Below are 12169 nucleotides of genomic sequence, written 5' to 3'. Positions count from 1 at the left end.
GGTGTTGAAGATTTCAAAATGCGGCTCATTGAGTTAAGCAGCTCAGAACCGTGGGCGTCAGAGTTTAGAGATCTGCTGAGTGCACTTGAAGCTAGCAAAAGAGATCATGGGGCCTCTATTCTGACCTGCTGAACATCCCTGCCTGTGAAATTTAACAGTTTGAAGAAAATTGTGTTTTCAATGCTTTCAGCATTTGGATCCACATACCCGCGTGAACAAGTATTTTCACACATGAAGGCAGTCCTCTGTACCTCTGAGAGCCAGTTAATAACCGATCACTCAGAGGCCTGTGTGCAGCTTAAAGTATCCAAATACAAGCCGGGTATTGGAAAACTCAGCAAGCAAAGGCAAGGACAAGGATTGCACTAAACTGGTAGGATCTGCATTTCAATTTAATTTTAAATTAAGCTTCTTAAGCATTTTAAAAACCTTATTTACTTTACATACAATTGTTTAATTATATATAAAGAGAGACCTTATAACACTAATATGCAGTGTGTCCTGCTATGTACTCCTCTGCACTCAATTTGTTTTTCTGATATGCCAGCACTCTGGCACCTTCCAAGGTAGACATTGTGTTTTTTTCAGCACTAGAGCCAAAAAACGTTGCCCCCGCCCCCGGGTCTAAAGGTTCCAGCCCTGCGGGTGAACTCTGTGGAATTCACACTGGACACGTCTACATGTGTATTAACACACTTCAGTTAATGCACATTAAATCTAGTACTTTCGGGCATTTTTACACCTGCTCTGGGATGTAAAATTCAAAACTGGGTGCTTGAATTAGCAAACTGCACTAATTAAAAACACCTGTGCATTACTTGTATCAGTTTCCTTGTGTCCCTGCACTGAAAAAATGGTGGTGGGATGCTTTGAACTAAAACTCATTGAATGTATTTTATTTCAAAGCATCCCATTGCCATTTGTTTTGGCACGGAGATGCTGATACATGTGACATGAAAAGCTGCCAGAATGCGCCAATTTCCATGCTCACTTGAGTTTGCTCTGACACACTGGATTTCCAGCATGTTGCAGCAGGCTCCTCACACGTACACAGGAGCCCTTCGTTGTAAGGAAATAGGAAAATGCACATTAGCCTTCCTTAATGCACATTAACTAAAGAGCATGGTTTTAAAATGATGCTTAATGTGTATTAGCCTAATTTAATCTTTATTAGCAAAAGCACACTTTTTCAAAGTAACACCTTAATGCATACTAAAATAACCTAATGAACATTAAAGTGCACCTGCCTTATGGTAAAAAAATAACTGTCATTTTCTGAGGGATGCTGTGAGCCTAAAATGGTTGAGAACCACTGCTCTGTGCATTAACAAACAGGGTTTTCAGAGGTAGATACTATTTTTCCCACACAGGAAATCTGGTTTGGGTTTTAGCTCTACATAGTTCGAGACGCCTGTACCAGGTCTAAAATATCGGAATACTTTGTGCTGCTTCCTTTCTTTGGGTTTTTTTCCCCTGGAAGACCCTGATGTCTCCTTCGTCCGGCTGCCACCTGCGGGGAATCGCAGAAGTGCACTTCTGCGCCCCGCGGTTCTCACAGGAAGGAGGGCCCTTGCGGCGGCCTTGCACAGGTGACGACAGGACCCCCGGGGCTCCTGTCACTAGCTGCAAAGCGGGGAGAAAACCAGGCCTTTCACCTGCGCTCCCGGATGGGGGCGGGGGAGCCGCTTAATGCTGAGCGTTCATGACGACGCCGGCTCTCAGGAACCGGGAGAGCGCTACAGCTCCGCCCCGCCCGTGGCACCCCTCCCCCCAGGTGTGTGCTGCGCTGGCGCCCCTCTGTGACGTACCGCGACGCCGCGTCACCGCACGCGCTCCCCACGCCAGGTACGCAGCGTCGGGCGGGAGGGGAGGGCGGGCGGAAGATGGCTGCGCAGGATGACATGCGCGTCACGTGGCTGAGCCCTGCCCCCTCGACGCCGGGCGGGACGCACGGGCCGGGGCCGCCGCCACCCACCCGCCGCCGCCCTGCGCCGGGCCCCCGCGGGAGGCGGCCCCGCAGCCTGGTGAGTGCGGCCGCCGCGGGCGGCGGCGTCACCCGGGAGCCGTGGCTCGTGAGCCCGGCGGGGGGGCTGGCGCGGGCCGGGACCGGGGCTCGGGGACCGCGTGGGCGGCGCGGGAGGGGCCCGTGGCCGTGGCGGAGCGCGGCTGACGGCGCCACGGGCGAGGGAGCAGCGGGAGGATGCGGTGCTGCCGGGCCGGCCGGGCAGGGCAGGTGCCGGCTGCGGAGTCCTAACCCTGCGGGAGTGGGACAAGGCCGGGGGGCAGCGAGGGGCGCAGCCCGAGTCGGAACTTGTGTGGGGGGCTGTGACCGAGAGAGGAGCTGGATGGGTAGGCCCGGTTCAGACCCCCTCCCGCCTCTGTACTCTGCCGCTGTGGCAGGACAGCAGGCACTGCACCTCCCTCTGTATGTCCTTACCTGGATGGGGGTGAGCGCCATGCTGCCTGAGCTAGGGTGAGACACACTGGGTGCAGCACTGGGGTGCAGAGGGGGGTATTGGGAAGCAGCTGCAGGCAGCGGTGAGGAAGGGCAAGGGGCTGGGGTGAAAGCCGGAGCAGTTTGCGGGTCAGGGCAGGTGGTCAGTGTGTTAGAGGCAGGTTACTAGGCCCCACAGTCACAGGCCAGGATTCATGTGCCAGAGCAGGGTATGGCCTAAGAACATAAGAACTGCTGTTTCTGGGGTTGGACCAGAGGTCCATTTTGCTCATTCTCTTTCTTTTAAGGTAACAGATAGGCCTGTGTCATGTAGTGGCAGACAGTGGAGGCTGAATGGGAGAGTGAACTGGGTATGACCAAGGTTTTTCCTCTGACTCTTCTTTTCCCCTTTGCAGCTTCCAGCATTTAAGGTCTAGGAAGTTCAGATGCAGAGGCTTAACTCCTGTGCTTAAATAGCTATGCCTTTTCTCCACGTATTTGTGCAATATCTTCTTAGCAAGGTAAAGGTGGTAATGGTGCTGGTCTGCATGTGTTCAGTGAGATACTGGGTATTAGTTTGCTGGTGGAGCTGAGTGTGGGGACACTGAGGGTTTTTATTGTCCTGTAGGGCAGGGGTTTTCAACCTTTTTTGGCTGGTGTACCCCTAGTGGCTGGTCAAGAAGCAGGGAGTCCCTCGGCTGGTTGAGGAGCTGCGGGGAGTGGGATCCCCAGAAGCACCAGTGATGAAACTGAAAGTGTCCCCCATTTATCTGCACTGCTGCTGCGTACCCCCTGGGGCCTTCCCCAGTACTCCCTGTAGGGTAAGCAATGTGCCACGTCAGGGAGGAGATTTTGCGGCCTCTGGATCAAAGGAGACTAGTATGCCAAAGGAAGATTGATTTGCCAGATGAGGGCATGCCAGAATGGCTGCCAATGTGCTTAGGGGATGGCTAATGTGCTGAGTGATGGAGGGAGGGGTTACTGTGCCAAGGCAGCTGGAACCAAGGAAGGTCTGTGGTGGTAGTGAGGAAATTAATGTGCTGGGGAGGTGTCTGGTGGCATTAGAGGAATAATTCTTAAATGCTGTAATGTCTGGAAGCTTGAGTATGAAGCAGGGCTAGTCTGCCTTGTCACTAAGCTTTCTGCTGTTAAGAACTTGGTATGAGATTTCAATGTATGTCTTCCCTGATGAGTGGAACTCAGTGAGATATTTGGGATGGCAGCGTGGGGGACAGCAGCAGTTGGGATCATAGGTTTTAAATTTTTAAGTCCAGAGCTGTTGCTTGCATTTCTGTTTTCACTAACAAGTAAGAGTAGTCAACCAGACCTAAATACTGGGGGATGCAAATTCCAGCTTACCATGTGACATGAGCAAATAGGTAGGAAATTTCCTTTAAATATGCTCACTGGCCTGCTCCCCTTTCAGCCAACTGGTGTAAAAATGAAGGAGACAGCAGTAGTGAATAGATTACTTCCTAGCCCCTATACAACATTAGGCTGCTCAGTTACTTTCCTCGTGGTTGTTAGAAGCTCAGTTCAAGGAAGATGCTCATTTGTTGAATGATAGGCTTGAGCTGAAGAGCCCTGATGTCACTTTTACTGGTCCACCACATCTATAAGTGCATTTGGTCAAGAACTCTCTAGATGTCCTTTCCAAATGAGAAGGTTGATTTATGCACAGTAGCCTGTTACTGCCTATGATGCCTTAGGTTTCAAGTTTTGGGTTTTAATAGGAGAAGGGTGGGTGGTTTGTGTAACAAATCTGATGAATTTTGATTGAAATATTGACTTGATTAGAATTTCAAAGTCCAGAATGGAAAATGGCCCTGAAATTATTCTAGTATGCGGTTCTTAGTAGAGAGACTTAATGTGTATGTATATATAGATATACAGTTCTAATCTTCCTTTTCTGTGGGATATTCCTAAGTCAAAATTGGCTTTAGATGTGTTCTGGTAAAACACTGCCTTACAAAATCAACCTGCAATAGTAGTAATTTGGTGGAATCTAGGAAGAGACATAGATTTCAAACAAACAAGCAGCGCCTTCTAGTGTTCATAATATATGGCCCTGAGTTGATTGAAGGAAGGATCAGGCTCTATTGTGGTATAAAGTGAAAGAAAAACTGACATCTGCATGTAGGTTGACAGAAATTCAACTCTGCATCTGGAAGTTATCATTTGCTATTCATAACAGAAGTTTATAACAGATTTTTTAAATTGAATCTCATAATGTACGCCTCAAATGTTTAGGGTGTCACTTAAAATGAGTCTCCTGAAAGAAGAAATAACACTGAAAAATGGAATTTGTCATCAAAAATTATCATTGGCAACATGGCATGTACAGTAAAACTTTGTTTACTGATCTGCGGACTTGCTTTCTTGTTCTTGCTTTTTTTCAACTCTGTTTTTGCAGCTGTTATCCTTTTGGTTGGTCATCATACTAGTTCCTGGGCTTCCACATCTTGGCTGGGTCCTCTGTTTCACTAGGTGCTGTAACACATAAGAAACAGTTTCTTGGCCTTAGGACCTTGCAATCTAAATGAACGAGAGGTGAAGGATGGGAAAAGGAAAAAAAACTCATTTAAAAACTGATATGCCATTATACTGATGAGGCATTGATAAAACATGTAGACTTCATCAAGTGCACTGGCTCTCCTGTGAGAGCAGGAAATTGGACCTCTTTCCTGAGGCCCAGTGCAATGCTTTAAACAGACCCCTTGGAACTGATGCTGCTATCACCATCAATGTATCAATTTGCATGGGTAGGTTTCATAGAGATTAAACAGATTTTCAAGCAGATGTTTGAGTTCTGGCTTGGTCAGAAAAGGTGCATTTATTCGTTCTTTTTGACTGTTTGACAGTTACAAAATAAAGTTGCAGACCTGTACAGTTGAAGACAACAGGATTTTGGATTTGGGCTCCATATTGATTTACTTGAGTTTTGTCTACTGAATTGAAATTATGTATTACCTTTGTTTTCATTTCTGTAGTATTTTGGCAGATGGGTATAATTTGTAGCAACTGTTGGCTAGGTGGCTAGAATTTAGATAGAGAATATGAACAAACTAATGTGGAAGATAAAAGCTCTATTTTTAAATTAAATCCAGATCTGGAGCGACTCCACTGATGTCTGGTGTTGCTTTAGGTTTGTGTGTGTGTGTGTGCGTGTGTGTGACAGAATTAATTTTGGCACAGATCTTTTTAAATTGTATTTGTTATGTAGATAAGCTTTGTTATAAAACAACTTAGGCTTTTTGTTGTATATTTACGTATTGGCCTAGAAACAAAATATAACTTGATACAGTCAGTCTTTTTTATTTTTAATGAATACCTTTTATGAGGTACCTTTTAACTTGTATAAGAAGTTAGACATTTGTCAAAGTAGGTAGATATTCATTTAAATGTATTTTGAATACAAAATACATAACTACTCACATTAAGATCAACACTGCTTCAAAGCTTTTTAGTGTTCAATTTTAGACTAAGACAGTGAGAGACTGTGTTTACAGTAGTATCCCTGTTCCTCTGGGCACATCGCAGACTTTCTGATTGAGGTGTGCACTTTTGTTTGGTAAATACTGTGAATTCCATGCCTTTATCTGAACATGCTTAATACAAGCACCCAAACTTTCAGTAATTATTGTTTTAAAAGTTTTTCTTACCTAGTATATAAATCATTGATTATGTTTTCACTGGGACTTCCTTTGAAGCAAGGTATTTATGAACACAGGGAGAAGGTAGGGAAGAGTGGCACCTTAGACACTAACTCTTTCAGAGGGGCCTGAGCTTTTATAAGCAACAGGCGACTTTGCCCGTTGCTGTGCAGTGAAGTAGGCTGTCAGTCACCTATGAAAGCTCATGTCTCTCTGAACTAGTTAGGGCAAGGGTGACACCTTACAGACAATATCTGCCCAACTTCTACACCCAAGTAAGGCTTTTTGAATCTTGCTCTGAGGAATCTTGGATGCACAAGAACAGAAACAATTGGTGCATGAAGACTTTTTAATGGGAACCATTGTTTATACTTACTAACATTTCAGAAGACTTTTCCTGTTACATGTATTAGAGTAGGCCAGCTTTGGGGAAAAATATTGACAAAGCCATTAAAGAAAACCCCCCCCAAAGAGGCTGGGATACTTGCCTGCTATGAAAACCACTGATTTTGTTGAACTTCTAACATGATACCTTTCTGGTAGGTGGTAAAGTATTTTTTTGTTGTGAAGGGGGGAGGGGGAAGCACTAGGGAATTGGTTTCAGCTTGGTAGCATATCTGATTCTCATCTAAATACAGAGCTTTAGTATGTGCAAGAATTAGCCTTTATCAAGGAATTATTTGTGCAGACTTTAGTGAATTAAGATCAGGCTAGTCCCATTTTGGCTGACTCCTATTTTTACTGGTTCCTTTTGTCTTTTGGGAAACTAGGATCAGAAGAACTGTTCCCAGAGAAATTTTATAAAACTTAAAAAAATAAGGTAATGGCTAGTTGTTATTCCTAGTTTGTTGGTAGTAGAATAAGTTTTAGAAACTTGGAACAAGTTTGCTTCTCCCGAAGTTGAACCTTTAATTAACTTACTGGGCCTTTCTGTATTAGAAAGGAGGTACTACACAATGTAGGAATAGTAACATTTGCTTCTAAGCCACTTTCACATCTGTAGACCCTCCTGAGGTTTCTTGAGGCTTGTTTTCCTGCCTTGCTTGTTTGAAATAACATTCTAATTATGCCTCTACTCGGACTCTGCCCTCTCACTTATTATGAGCCCTAATAATGCTTTATGCTTAAGCTTACTACATCATCAGGGAATATGGGCCTGCAGCTTGAAAGCTGCTGGTAATCAAGCTGATAATACAGTGAAGGCATAGTACCCTGAGTACAACTCATCAGAGCTCTTTCCTTCTCTCTTCTAGCTTGTGTGTTGTTTCTCTGTGTACATCTTAGCATATTGATAGTCATACCTAAACTAGTTTCAATTTAGCTAGCAGTTGCAATTTAGTAGTAGCAGTAAAGATGCGGTGGCACAGGAGATAGAAGCCTATCTAGGATGTAGTGTTCATATTTAAGTGGCTCTCATTGCTAGAAGTTCCTGCTGCCCTCTTTCCAGGCTGCTCTTCCAGGTAGCTAGCTTAGGTAGGGCTTTGTGCTGCTACCATACGTCTGAATTTTAGCATGGAAATATCCATCCATGTATAGTTGTTCTCAGGTAAATTAGATTAGCTTAAGTGGAGTAATTTAAATGTACTAATATGTGCTAATTGTTACAGGGAAAACTGTTGGGTAGAGAAGCGGATGGAAAATTGAGCTCAACTTTGGAGTTGTTCAGATGAGCCTCAGTAATGGGACTCATGTATTTCAGGCAGGGAAATGTATAACATTTAATTCATCTGCAGGGCTTTTAATCCAGATATGTCCAATCATTTTACAAAGTGGGGAACCAAGGCACAGAGAGGTAGAAGTGACTTTCCAAAAGTGGTTCCTCCTTTTCTCACTAGGCAGGAAAAGATAAATGGGGCCAAGTGACCCTGGCAGGGTGACTGTCCAGTCTCCTTTTGAAGATGTCTAGGGTAGGTGACTGCACCGCTGCTGGAGGGAGTTTATTCCACAGTCTAGACACCCTGACTGTGAAGGAGTTTTTCCTGGAATTGAGCCTGAAGCAGCCTTTTAGGAGTTTGTATCCCTTGCTCCTGGTCTTCCCCAGGAGTGCCTTGGTGAACAGGTGTTCATGGAGTTCTTGATATGCTCCCCTGATGTAGTGGTAAGCCATTACCAAGTCCCCTGTCAGCCTTCTCTTCTGTAGGCTGAAGAGGCCCAAATCCCTTAGTCTCTCCTCGTATGGCTTGTCTTGCAAGCTTCTGATCATACGGGTGACTTTTCTCTGTACCCTCTCAAGTTTTTCCACATCTTTGTTGAAGTGCGGCGCCCAGAACTGGATGCAATACTCCAGCTGCAGTCTCACCAGAGTGGAGTACAGTGGGAGTAGCACTTCTTTAGTTTTGCATGAGATGCAACAGTTAATGCATACCAGCATGTTGTTCGTCTTGCTGGCCACAGCATCATACTGCTGGTTCATGTTCACGTGATGGCCGATCGCTACCCTTAGGTCCCTTTTGGTCGTGGTGTAAGTGGTGTGCTTTTGAACTAAAACCCATCAGAGGTGCTTTAGTTCAAAAGCACACCACTACTGTTTTCTGCACACTGACATGCATTTTGCCACTTACACAACTCTATGCAGTTCAGCACTGTGCATGTCAGCTTGCATGCAGAGCAGACTGGATTAATCGGGTCTGAAGCCTTGCTGATTGAAAAAGTATGTGTATAAATGCTCTAGTTGTCCTGAGTCAAATGTCTAAAGCTAGGTGAATTGTCTCTTTGGTAGTCAAAATATTCAGTACATGCCTTTTTTAAGGGAACTATTGTGAAGTAGATATTAATTTCCCCCAAAGGGGGAAAGCTGTAGAAATGATTTAGGAACATGCCTCCAAATTAGATGTTTACCCCTAAATTTCCTTTGTTCTTTTCAGAACCTCAGACTTCTATGCAAGAAAAACAGTATTTAGTACTTGGTGTAGGTAAGAAGTCTTGAGCTTCTGTTTAGAAAATGAGACCTTGGTACCTCCTCACTTTGGGGTGGACTAATCCAGTTAAAATGTTTGTGTTGATTGATGAATTATATACTCATAGAGATATAGTTTTTAAAAATTCTGCTTGCACATTTAATTGGCTACCATGCAAATCTTAACCCATCAAATTAAAAAGTCTTTACAACCTTGGGCTGTATTCTGATCATCTTTCCTTAAACAAAAGTTTCACTGAAACCAAAGCTTGATTAAACACTGTAGTATTGCTTAGTAATGGTATGTCTTTTAGCTTAGAGAACTCAATAGATACTTAAGTTTGTTTTCTTAATTTCATTTTTCTTGAAAAATGAAAAAGAACTTACTATAAAATGTATTGGTTTCTGTTCATTTGTACTTGCCTTATTTGGTAGGACATTCCTATTGACAGCATTCAGGACTGGCTTTCTTTGACTTCAGTTAAAAACATTCATTAATACTGGCTTTCACATTCATAGCCTTACTTGTATTTAAATAAAAATCTCTTTTGAACTCCTCCATGATGCCCAAGTTCTTTTCTGGGCTTCTTAGTATGATTTGTCTATGCTTTTTCAGTTTCTTTGTTTTTAAGCTCATTTTAGTAGACCCATGGTTTTATAATGGTCTGTGCAAAGCGTGCTGTCAGCACTTAAAAATATTGAAATACTGGAAGTTCATGGAATTGCAGAATAGTAGGGATGGAAGGGACCTCAAGAACTCTTTTGTCCAGTCCCCTGCTCAGGGCAGGATTGGCTCTGACTATATGGCCACTAACTGATATGGAAAAAAACTCAAAATGGTACTTTACTAAATGAGGAACTGTGTCATTTTGACCCCCCCCCCATCTGTATTGAATCAGCTGTTAGATAAGTGCCAAAAGGCCCCACTGAAGTGCGCGATCTAACAGAGACTGGGCGAGCTGGGTCAAATTGGTGCAGTTCCTCTTTTGGGCATGTGTTGCACTTGGTGCAGGGGTATGCCAAGCTGAAAGTAAAGTGCTATTTTTTTTGTTTTTGGTTTTTTTGGGTTTGTTTTCCTCCTGTGTCTGTCAGCAGCCTGTCGTCCCAGTTGAGTATCTGTCTAACCTGCTCTTAAAAAACATCTATGGATGGAAGTTTCACGGCCTCTTTGGGTAACCTTTTTCGGTGCTTAACTACCCTTATGGTGATGAAGGCCTAATATCCAACTTAAATTTCTCTTTTTTGGTAAATTTAAGACTGGTGGTCCTTATCCTGTCCCTTGCAGCCACCAAGAATACTCTATCTACATTCTCCATGTAATCACCTTTGAGCATGCAGTTGGCTCATAATTCACGTATGGTCCACTGTGACCCCCAGGTCCTTTTATGCAGTATTACAGCCTAGCCACTCCTTGCCCAGCTTTTCATGTGTGTGTGAGATTAGTCCATCCTAAATGCAGGATTTTGCATTTGATCTTCGTTGAATTTCATCCAATTGATTTTTTTTTTTTTTTGACCACTCTATCAAAGTTATTCTGAACTCTGTCACTACCCTCCAGAGAGTCTGTAGCTCTAGCCAACTCAGTGTTATCTACCTATTTGCTAAACATGCACTCAATTTCATTAGACCTCTGGGGAACGCCGCTTTATATCTCCTCTCAACTAGGCAATGAGTCATTGATGACTGCTTATTGACCACAATTTTCCAACCAGGCTTGCATCTACCTTGCAATACTTTCATCTAGTCTATACTTTCTTAGCTTTTAAATGAGAATGTCATGGTAGATGGTGTCAGAAGCCTTGCTAATATCAAGGTATAGTGAATCCTTTGTTCTGTCCCTATCCACAGATGGAGATCTTGCCTGTCACTTCATAGAAGGAAATTAGTTTGGTCAGGAATGATTTACTCTTGGTGAATCCACGTTCGCTGTCCCTGATCTCTTTGTTGTTTTCCAGGTTATTAGAAATAGACTACCTGATGACCTACTTCATAATCTTCCCTAGATTTGAGATTAGACTGACTGGTCTGAAATATCCCCAATACTCCTTCCCATTCTTAAAGTTGGGCACTATATTTGCCCTTTTCCAGTCATCCAGTAACTCACCCAACTTCCACAAGTCCTCAAAAAGGATAGTCAGTGTCTCTGAAATTACTTAAGTCAATCTCATCAATACTGTAGGGTACATCCTATCAACTTTTTAAATTATCCAAACTGAGTGAGGAGGTTGTATGTTTTTTGCGAAGAGTGAGATGGTACATGTCACAGGAGCACCAAGGTGTCCTGTGCCGTGGTAGCAAAAGGAACTGAGCTGCCAATCGCCAGGGCAACCAGGGGGGTCCGGTGGCCAGAAGGGGGCAGGGCCGGGCCTTTATAAACAGCCCAGGCCGGAGCCTGAAGAGCAGTTCCCTTCTGGCAGCCGCAGGAGTAGGAGCTCTGCGGCATAGCTGAACAGTCTGGGTGGGTGGTTGCAGCCTTACCCCACTGACCAGCTGCGATGATGCTGGGAACAAGAACACCCTGAAGGGAGGTAGGATTGAGAGCCCTGGTGGGGGGGCTTGGTGTTTATGTGTGATGAGCAGGAGGCTCTGTTGTTTATGTTGTGGCCAGGTGGCTTATGTCTTGGTTATAGTTATACCGGAGGACCAGGTGAGGCTGTAGGGGAGCGAGGAGGCCTCAGGGGAGCTCCCCAGCAGCTTGGGGGTCCCCAGTGCCCAGTAAGGGCACAGTGCCAGCAGGGCATGACAGTTGCGCTGGAGAGGCACGAGTTGTGCCAGAGAGAGGCGCGGTGTTTGCCCAGAAGGCAAAAGACCCAGAGAAGGGTCAAGGGGGCCAGGCACGGCGGCAGCCACCTGACCCCCAAGAGCGTAGAGTGCGGTATAGGCCTGGGAGGAGGGCAACCGCCGTGGAGAGCGCGGCGTGGGCCCTAGAGAGGGCAAGGCCCCGGGGGGGGCAGAGAGAGAGAGGCCCGGTGTGCGCCAGAGAGAGGTGTGGTGGTTGCCCAGAAGGCGGAAGACCCAGAGAAGAGTCAAGGGGGCCAGGCATGGCTGCAGCCACCTGAGCCCCAAGAGCGCGAGGAGCGTGATATAAGCCCAGAGGCTGGGCAACGGCCACAGGAAGCGTGGCGGACGCCCTAGAGAGGGCCAGGCCCCAGAGGGGGCAAAGCGAGCGCTTGCCAGGTGGGGGTT

At 45.2% G+C, this 12169-nt stretch overlaps 1 protein-coding gene across 4 annotated transcripts in view; it reads left to right on the top strand.

The window, feature by feature from the left end:
* Window positions 1-1881: 1881 nt before the first annotated feature.
* Window positions 1882-12169, top strand: part of SGMS1 (sphingomyelin synthase 1) — a 182510-nt gene continuing 172222 nt past the window's right edge. For 2 of the 4 annotated variants that reach the window (XM_090057812.1, XM_090057810.1), the window contains exon 1: window positions 1904-2024. The gene's annotated coding sequence lies outside the window, so the exon portion shown is untranslated. Of the gene's footprint in view, window positions 2025-12169 lie in introns of all 4 variants that reach the window. The other 2 variants (XM_090057811.1, XM_090057809.1) reach the window with 2 other exon arrangements.

The sequence above is a fragment of the Crocodylus siamensis genome, chromosome 7 (assembly GCF_052110815.1).
Source record: "Crocodylus siamensis isolate JL-2025a chromosome 7, ASM5211081v1, whole genome shotgun sequence".
Taxonomy (NCBI): Eukaryota; Metazoa; Chordata; order Crocodylia; family Crocodylidae; genus Crocodylus; species Crocodylus siamensis.
Note: the sequence above shows the minus strand (reverse complement) of the source record. Positions and strands in the feature narration are given on the sequence as shown.